We start from the raw sequence: 11,041 nt of genomic DNA, 5'->3' as shown, positions 1-11,041 counted from the left end.
ATTTGGTTCGTAACCGATACCAAACCTACATTTAGGATGTCTTTTATAATTACACATTTGTTTTACACCTAGACGTGATCTCTCCCACGCAGCCGTGACGTACATTGCTCGTTCATCAGTTTCAGTTACCGGTTGAACTGTCTTCTCATTATCGGAGAATAGTTCATCCGGTTCATACATTTCGGTTTCATATGTTTTAACAGAGACATTATTTGATTGTACGGTTTTAGATTCTACCGGAGTCGGTATGTACGCAGATATGTTTCTGAACTCAGCAACCATTTCAATGAGTGCAGAAATCAGTTCTTCTTTGGTAAACTCGTCAGAAGAGAAATCAAATACCTCTTCGTCGTTTGCCATGAAACAAGTCACTCTTTCTTCATTGTCTTCATTATCGGAATACGCTCACTCGCTTCCACCGTCGGATGCAATGAGTGCCTTCTGAATCTACTTTCCTTCGTCTGTATGCTGATCATTGTTTCTCCGATAGTCGTTTTGTTGGTTATCGTTTCTTCGGTAGTTATTTCCCTGGTAGTTGTTTACCTGGTACCGGTTGCCTTGATAGTTGTTCCCTTGATAGTTTCCTTCCGGTTTTCTATCGTCTCTTCTTGGTTTTCTACATTCTGACCTGAAATGTCCAAAACCGTCACAATTATAGCATCGTTTATTTGATTTGTCTACATAATTATAATTAAAATCGTTGTTAGATGGTGGCTGGCTCTTCTTCATGAATCTCCCAAATTTCTGAGCTAGCATCGCCATCACATCTTTAGTGATCTGATCAGTGCTTTTGACTGGAGCCGGAACGGTTGATACTTGGACCGCCGGTTCCACCGATGTAACCAGAGCTCTGGTTGCGGTTGATGTGGATGCTTCATCTTCGATCCGAGACTTGATCTTGAACTCGTAGGCTTTTAGATCCTCGAACACATCATGCAACTTCATCTGCCTAAGGGTGCTTGATTCCCTCATCACCATGGTCTTGATATCCCAAGTGCTTGGCAGAGATCTTAAGGCTTTGATGATTACTTTTCGGTTGTCATACTTCTTTCCGAGTGTTTGAAGCTCGTTGACTACACTGGTGAACCGGTTGCTGAATTCTTTCATGTTTTCCCCCGGTTTCATCCTGATATTTTCATATTTCTGTGTAGCCACCAAGATTTTGTTCTCCTTTGTTCTTTCGTTTCCCTCATGGATCTGAATGATCGTTTCCCAGGCTTCCTTTGCACTATCACAGTCTGATATTTTGTTCAAGGTGTTATCATCTATAGCCTTGTAGATGTGCCTCATGCAATGGTTGTCCAGGTTACTCCGTCTTCGATCTTCATTTGACCATTGGTCTACCTCCTTGTTGATCTTGATCGGTCCCTCTTTCAGGACTCGTCTCATCTCATCATCTAGAGTAATCAGATGTAGATACATCTGTTTCTTCCAACTGCTAAATGCTTCGCTATTTAGCATTGGTGGCTTGTCGCTGTGGGTCATGCTTCCCATCTTCTTCAGTTGCTTGAGTGCTAAGAACCTCGCTCTGATACCACTTGTTAGGATCGGGGACGCTCTTGGAGGACCGGGGTGTTTCCGGTTTCGGGAAGGGTGGTCGCTTACAACACACACAACACTTTGGTGATAGTCCAGTTAGAGACTATAACCGTTCTCAGCACTACACAAACTGTCACAGACTCTTGAACCGGGTTCAAGGGCGGAAAGGTCTGTTTCAGTTTGAAGCAACGTATGCGACTTAGATGATGTTTTAGAAGGAGTCGGTTTTAGAGATGTGAGTGGACCGGTTTACGGAGTACGATTAATTTGGTTTGAGGTTAGATTAATTGAGTAAGTAATGAAACGAAAGAAAAGACACGAGACAGGATTTTTTATGGATGTTCGGAGCAAACCCTCCTACGTCACCCCTTCTTCTCAGATTATGAGAAGGATCTCCACTAACTTTTATAGTTACAACAACACTGCCGGTCGAGCCCAACTCGCTACTCGCCGGTTACACCAACTCACTCTTTGATGTAATACAATAACTCAACACAACAAGACACAGAAAGCTTCCGGTTTATGACACACCAGTTTTGGATCGTAAAAGTTTATCTCTCTAGGATCTTTGTAACTTATTGCTTTTCTTAGAAAGATGTGATTCGTATTTTTCGCTTGATGATTCGCATTGAATGAAGACGATTCATCTTCCTTTTATAGCTGATGAGATCCAACGGTCATTTTCTTCTCTCTCCTCTGGATTGGTTGATCATTATCACGCCGGTGCAGAAAGGTTGCTTGCACGTTTCACCTTCCTCAACACTTGGCAATCATGCAGACAACTCTGAGTGTATGATGACGTAATCGGTTTTCAGATTTGAACACGTGTCGGGCATGCACCTTTGGTTGTCAACTTAGGATCAGTAAAGCATCATTGCTTTCCTCGCATGCTTCCGATCGGATCTGATCTTCTTTTATTCCTTCGAGACACGTCTATTTCGTCATGTTACGTCACTCTTGTAGGTTGAAGTTTCCGGTTTCATCTCTTGTGCAATATGATCCGGCTGGTATGTGAACTTTTGTCTTTGCTGGCCGGTCACTTGAGAAAGTGAAAACCGGTTCCTCTGATCTTTGACTTGATCACTTGGAACTGGTTTCTTTGAAGTATTTCAGCAACCGGTTTATGAGGCTCTAGCCGGTTCATACGATTTGGCCTCCACCTGCACATGAAAGTTAACAACTGTTTAGTTTTTCTAGCCGGTTCCAAAAATTAACTTTACTTAATTTTTCTTATCAGATTAGAATTATCTCTTTGACCATCCCTACTTCATGACTGAATTTAAGGTATAATAGTCATTTTTAAATCATTATATGTTTAATCGACTATTAACCAACAACTATAACTATCTTATAATTACAGAAAAAAAGTACGACCAACGTCGGCAATAGAGAAAAATTGGTATACACCCACCACACCGGTAGCAATCCATTTTCACAAGTGGAGTAACAAATAATAAGTTTTAGTAAGAGTATTAAATTTTCATAATATCTAACAGATGGTTTGTATATTATTTGTATAGAAGAGGGACATTGGACACACCCCTAGTTATGAAGACTTCTTCCTACATATGCATACTAGGAAAACGATCGTCGAGGATCCGACTCTCATGCCTTCTCCGCATGTTCAACATGTCGTCATAGGTTATAATCCTTTTTATCATTTTAGTTTGTATGTCTAAGTTTAAAATTACTAAGATTGTTAAAAATGATTGTAGAATGTGATGCGCGAGCGACTAGAAGAAAACCTTGATATGTCGTCATTGGATGTGTTTGAGTCTGCTTTGGGACCATAGGAACATAGGAACATAGGAGGGTGAGCGGGATAGAATTGAGAGTACATCAAATGCAGATCAGAGCGGATCAATGGGGAAGTTACTTCTCGAGCATCAACAACACACGGGTGTCTCAACGTTAAGAGATGAAAGCGTTGCACGAGGAGAACAGGAACATGCAAGAACAGATGGCGCAAAAGGGATGTGAAATGGAAGAGATGTGCTTGATGATGCATACCCAACAAGAGGCTATACAGACGTTTATGTCTAGGATGCCCACTCCTCCCTGGATCAGTCTTGATTGACATACGATTTGAGATTTTTGTATTAATACGATTTGAGATTTTTATAATTTATAATTTATTTTTATTTATGAATGATTTTTTTACTAATAGTAGTAGAACAAAATATGAAACATGTTTAATAAGAATAAAAAAATGTCAAAAACCCGAGAGCAAACATTATCAACGTCAGCATTAGGGGAATGCCGATGTTGATAAAGAACAATACTAACGTCGACATTAGGGGAATGTCAACGTTAATAAGAGAACAAAAAATGTTCCAAAACCCGAGAGTAAGCATTATCAACATCGACATTAGGGGAGAACTAACGTTGATAAAGAGCAATATTAATGTCGGCATTAAGGGAATGCCGATGTTAATAAGAGAACCATAAATGTTCCAAAAACCCGAGAGCAAGTATTATCAACGTCGGCGTTAGGGAGCGCCAACGTTAATAAAAGAATCAGAAATGTTCCAAAAACCCGAGAGCAAGAATTATAAATGTCGGCGTTAGGGGAATATCACCGTCGATAAAAACCATTATCTTTTAACGTCGAACTTTTTAGCAACGGGAGATGATTTTGTTCATCGACGCTAATAGTTATTAGCAGCGATATTATGGCTTCTAACGACGGTTTATGTTGTTGCTAATGATGCATTTTTCAGTAATGTAATTAACCTTTATTATTCAATCGATCTTAACTACGCTGAAATCTTTGAAGGTTCACATCATAAAAAATTAAACATCGATTAGGCGGCCAAATGCGCGACCAAATGCACAAACTAAACATTTGTCCGATCGTTCATTAGTTTTTCTTTTAATTTTCTTAAGATCATACTATTGAAATATAATTATCGTCATGCCTAATTACTTCTAATTGGTTATAAAACTTATATTAAGTCGCACGAGGACCATCGTTCTTGAACCGAAGCTCAAGAACAACGGTTAAATTCTGATGATCAACTTTTTGGCCAAAACGAAAATAGAAAATCAACGATGAACGGACAATCAAGCTCAATCCATCACTCAAATAACAACTAAAGAGAAATGATATAAATAGTAATTGATCAATTGCACAATTAAACTCTTTAAATCAAGAAGAAAGAGAAACGTAGGATTATATTCCATATTAAAGTTACAATCGATTAGAAGACTTAAAAGGACTAAATGATACTTTTAATGAGTTATGAATGTTCTCCTAAGGTTTCTAGAGTAGCGATGCAAGCTTTTACAACGAGGTTAGAGAACTCTAACGAGCTTGAATATATAATGGCATAATTCTCTAGGAGGCGACTTAAGAGACCCACTTTCTCTCTCATGTAGGTCTTTTTACCTCTAAACTTGTTAAAATCTTAGGTTAAATAGTAAAGTATAACCCTAGGAAATTAACCGACATTCTAACTTGGGCTAAAAGTTATGGGCACTCTCTAGACCTACACATGGTGAGTGACCGATTGAGGCTGCCACCATTCGAAATCTTATTATTATTTATTTCATTTGTAAGGTCATTCACGCAATTTGGTTCACCATAGCCTTTGTTCTTTATTGTTAAAGATCAAGCATGTTCAACTGCGACTTCTAGCTTATGTGACATACCTTGTTTGACACATTATTAGTGACAGGTTGAGGCCAGTACATGCATGTAGCTGATCCTCAAGCTATCAATTTGGTAGGTGGCTCATCCTGCATGGTGAACCCTAGCTTAGTGACATGTCGGTTGAAGCTTTAATATCCTAAACCTATCACTATTGGGTTGCGGGATATCTCTCGGTTGATACATGGTGCATGGTGGGATGTGGTTGGTACCAACTAGTAGTTGACTTTTAAGTCGTCAATTTGGTAGGTCATATATCCATAACAGAGAACTTAGCTAGAATTCTCTTCATTTAAAGTCTAAGGCACCTCTAGATAACTTCTACGACTTATATTGCCCTTCTAAAGATCTTCCTACTTCATGAGAAATGAATGATGGTTTGAGGCAAGTACTGAATTGTTCCTTGTGGTGTGAATATTTTGGTACGTGGTACATCCTTTTTAGTGCACCCTAGCTCTACTTCTCATGAATTGAACACATGTTTCCCTATATTCCCTTAGATGACTCATCCCTTGCCTTTAAAAGCAAACTAGAAGTTTTAGGTGAAGAATGACGCATCGGGGCTTATACCTTGTTGTAGCTAGGTTCATTATCATCACTTTCGTTATTCATATACGTGGTTTGGTAGTTCGTAGCCCGACTTATCAACTATCCAGCCCAAGTATGCATCCATTTTGTTCTAGATTTGGAAATTACATGGAAATATGGTAATTTGCAAAGGGATGGCACGATGAAGAAGGAAAATGAGATGCTTAATGTGGTAATTTCCAAAAGGATGTCACTATGAAGAAGGAAAATGAGATGCTTACACATACATGACCTCATGTTTTGTCATCATATAAAATTTTCAATTAAGATCTCTTTTATTTGGTCAAGTAAACACAAAATTCATCTAGACATAGCCCCACTCCAAGAGAATTAAAGTAAATTGACAGTTTAGAAAGAATTCCTTAAAGGAGGGGCTAAATGGCTCAATAACATGAAGAAAATTAGACCGGTAATGTAGAATTTATCTGGATAGAGCCCCACTCCAAGAGAATCAAAATAAATATCACAGTTCAGAAACAAGTCTTTAAAGGGTTATACTTGAACAATCATTTGTCGTTGAATATGCAGTTCAAGATCAGATGTGTGAATCTTATACCAAAGTTAATAAGTGATTGTTAATATTAAATGCCTTATCCAACTGTTAATTCTTATGGATTTGACTCTACAACATCGTGCTTGATTATAAGTTGCTTGAGAAATAAGAATTATTGTCTATGAGATACGTGTTTCCTCAATTGGACTGATATGTCACCCATTGTTCGGGATTGGCTTGAACTCTAGAACACGATATGTGCATTTGATCTTTAATTGTATATTCGACATTGACGACAAATGATTGTTCTAGTATAGCCCCTCCTCCTTTAAGAACTTCTCTCTAAAGTGTCAATTTTACTTTGATTCTGTTGGAGTGGGGCTTTTCAAGATTAATTTTGCGTTTTCCAAGCTTATTTTTTTAATGTTCTTGAGCCTCTTAACGCAAAAATGTTACAAGTTCCTTGGATTCTAATTGGTTTTGATCCATGTCCTTGGCGACAAATGTAATTATCTATGTTCAAGAAGAGCATCATGTTCCCGAATGCGATAGTTATTTACAATCGCATAGGACATGATAAAAACCCGAATTAGAATCAAAAGTACTTCTAACATTTTATTTTAAGAGGCTCAAAACCATGAAGAAAATCATGGCTGGTAAATACATAATTCATCTGGACAGAGCTCTACTCCAAGAGAATCAAAGCAAAATTGACAGTTCAGAAAGAAGTCCTTAAAGGAGGGGCTAAGAGGCTCAAAAACATGAAGAAAATTTGGCTAGTAAATGCATAATTCATTTGGACATAGCCCCACTCCAAGAGAATCAAAGTAAATTGACAGTTCAGAAAGAAGTCTTTAAAGGATGGGCTAAAAGGCTCAAGAACATGAAGAAAATAAGGCTGGTAAACACAAAATTCATCTGAATAGAACTCAACTCCATGAGAATCAAAGTAAAATTAATAGTTCAGAATGAAGTATTTAAAGGAGGGGTTAAGTGGCTCAAGAACATGAAGAAAATCAGGCGGGTAAACGCAAAATTCATCTGGATAGAGCCCTAATCCAAGAGAATCAAAGTAAACTCACAGCTCAAAAAGAAGTTTTTAAAGGGATATACTTGAACAATCCTTTGTCGTCGAATATACAGTTCAAGATTAGATGTGTGAATCTTGATCTAGAGTTAATATATGATTGTTAATATTAAATGTCATTGCATTGCAAGGATAAATAAAAATGAAATTTACACAGTTGAAATAAGCAATACTCACCTCTTTGTGATCGTCATTGAAGAAATAAAATAAAAATTATTTTATTTGTAAACATTTTTTTAACAAAGTTGTTATGAATTGAGTAAAATTGTTAGGGATTTAATTAACTGCTAAGTATTTGTTAAAGAAATTAATAAACTATATTATTTATTTTGGTATTGATTAGTTAGATTAATTAATTTTCATCTAAACATTATGTTGATTATAAGTCTAAGGATTTATTTATACTATAGATAATAGTTTTTTACTTGTAATTGATATAATATAAATATAAATAGTTGTTGAATAATCAGAAATTCTGATATAGTCGAGTTATTTTCATTTTTCTCAACTTCTCCATCCTTTATCTTCTCTCTTCATATTGTATATTGTATGAAAAGTTTCGATATAGAAAAATTATACTGACATTTTCATATTGTATATCGTATCAAAAGTTCCGGTATAGGAAAATTATACCGAAATATCAAAAGTTCCGGTATAGGAAAATTATACCGAAATATATGTATACCGAAATATCAGTATGATACAAGTAACATCCTGTTTGTACTAAATATTGATGATATGCCGAGATTTTATAATGAAAAAATCAATTAAATATTTTGTGAGAACAAATCGAACATTTTATGGTGAAATCAAATTAGTTTTGTATCTAGTAAAATAAAATGTCTAAAAATAGTATAAATAATATTACAATTTAATTATATATTGATTTAGTTTTAAAAAATTAAGTTTTTATAATTAAATTAATATCAAATTTGTTTGTAGAATAAAATCTATGAAAGTTAGAAAAGGTCAAATGTTTATATTCGCTAAGTGAATTTAACTTAAAATAAAATTTTAATTATTTATAATTTTATTAATTATTTTTTTGTTTATTTTTAAATATTATATATATATATGAGCATTCATCATTAATTATTTTAACTTTATATTTGTTCTTCTTTCTTATGTTTTTTTTATTTTAACATTGATTATTAATTATTTTAAAATTATTTGGTCCTAAATCCTAATAGTTGGATATAACAATAACTTATCCTTTTAAAAATAAAAATCCTTCAACACAAAAATAAATTAATAATCAAGAATTGGATAATAATATCAACTCATTCATCAAAAAAAAATAATAATCAAATATTAGACAAAACAATGTTCCTTACTACTACGTACTACTATAAGTCATGAATAAAAATTTAAATAAAAATTATTAATTATACTTTTATTCATATTAAATTAAATAAGAAATAAATCCTTAAAAAAATATTATAGTAAAAGAAAAAATTTATAAATAAATTGTTAAACTTTAAAAAAAATAAGAATTTAAGAATTATGAGAAATATAAACTGATAAAAGAAAGATGAAATAAAAAAAAAAATAAGAATCAATCACATGTAATATAGTATACAGTACATGTGTTGTGTATATCGTATAGAAACTAAATAATCTAAAATTTATTGTAATTCTAAAATATACATTCATGAAAATACAACATAAAATTAAATAATAATAAATGAAGGTTTCGAATGATTAAATGAAGCTATCTCTAATTTATTATATAGGAATATGATGGATGTTAAGCATCTCTTAAATTATCTAAGCCAGAATGATGCAGTTATGGAATCACCTAAGGATGATTAAATCATTGAGTCAATAAAATAATGATGAAGGAACTGATCCTGAATCAAACGATACTAATGTAAACGATGGTAATGTAATCCCGTGTCATCAAATGAAGCATTTAAAGCCAACAACACTTTGAACCAACACTTTGAACCATTACTTGTTATAACACGAGAAAACATATTATTTATGCTTTACATAAAGTCAAGGAAGAGGTTAATTTTGATTTTGGTGGAAGGAAGAAATAAGCTATTATAGATTCATATTTAAAAAAAAATTGAATTTTGTAACTCATATATTTATATTTATATTTATATATATATATATATATATATATATATATATATAATTCTGACATTATTAATTTATATATTATTTAGGCCATTAATAACTTTCTAATTTTTTATTATGCTTTTAGCGAGAATATTATTTTACAACATTTTTTCAAGTTGGGACCGACGAAATTTACTACTTAAGTGAGGTTATTGTTTTATCGGATATTATTGTAAAGAGATTTAATTCTATATAATATATAATTATATAAATTATAAAATAATTATATAAATTATAAAATAATTAATAAAAATAGAATTATATATATAATTATTTATTAAAAATATAAAATAGTGTTAAAAAGATAATTAACTTTTCTTATACTATTTTTAAATTTAATAATTAATTACGCATTAATTAATTTTTAATAAATATATTTTTCTTTATTATTAATTAAAAAATTACAATTAAATAAAAAAAACTTTTAGAATAAGTTATACCCATACCATTAACTTACTATCATGTGTATGATAAAAATTTGACTCAAAGTATCCATTTTGTCTCACATACGTATCCAAATTAATCGCATGTCTTGACCGGCAATTTGAACACTTTAAATTTATATATATATTACTTTACTTGAGAATTTCTGGAGACCAATACATGTCCCTATCAAAATCACTATTTGCAATTTCAAAAGCAGCCGATCTTAGGTCATTTATTGAGAAAAATATCTCTAGGACCGAGCAAAAGAGCCTATATGCCCAAAAATATTGCAATATAGATCCTCTAGGGTCAACAACTATGTCCAAGAGGTAGTTAGTGTCCTTCTAAAGTGTACGATTTTGACTCCTCTTTTGTGGGTATAAATAAACCCTTTGTGCTATTCGAATTGAAATATATCTAAAATCGAATAGCACAAAAGGTTTATTTATACCCAAAAGAGATGAATCAAAACCCTAAACAAAAGTGAAATTCTGAAATTACTTGCATTTTCAGAAAGAACGAGGCGTGCCTCTATCTCTTTTGTCTCTTCTTTAATTCACGACGATGCAGAAATTTGAATGTAAAAACTAAAAAACAATCTCTAATGCTTGTTTGATAAAAGGGTCTATTTGGGTTTTACCTAGATTTTATCCTAAAAATCTTTGTTTCGTAAAAACTAGGATACATAATAAATAAATAAAAAAAACTTCCATATATTCGGTTGAGTATCTTGTGGGTAAATTTTTATTGCAGAGATACTCGGTTGAGTGTTTGAAAATGAAAAAACAAACTTCAAACCTGTTTGTATTTCTTGATGATTTGGCTTGCAGCTTCATTAATATTGAAGTCTATATCTAGCTCTTTGAACCTTCAATTGAAGAACTTCCTCTTGTATTACTTGATTGTAATGCGGAACTCATCTCTAATACTTGATTGTAATGCGGAACTCATCTCTTTTCTATAATCATTGTATCTCTAACTCCAAATGACCATTGATGATTGAGGAGGTTGTATATTGAAACTAGGCAATTTTCATATCTCTAGATAAGCAACAAACGTATTATGTTTGGTTAGAACTTAGCACAAGAAAAAAATAATGATGATTTATATGAAGTGTTATTATTAAATTACC

The sequence above is a fragment of the Impatiens glandulifera genome, chromosome 4, assembly GCF_907164915.1.
Source record: "Impatiens glandulifera chromosome 4, dImpGla2.1, whole genome shotgun sequence".
Classification (NCBI taxonomy): Eukaryota; Viridiplantae; Streptophyta; class Magnoliopsida; order Ericales; family Balsaminaceae; genus Impatiens; species Impatiens glandulifera.
This window is presented reverse-complemented; position numbering follows the sequence as displayed.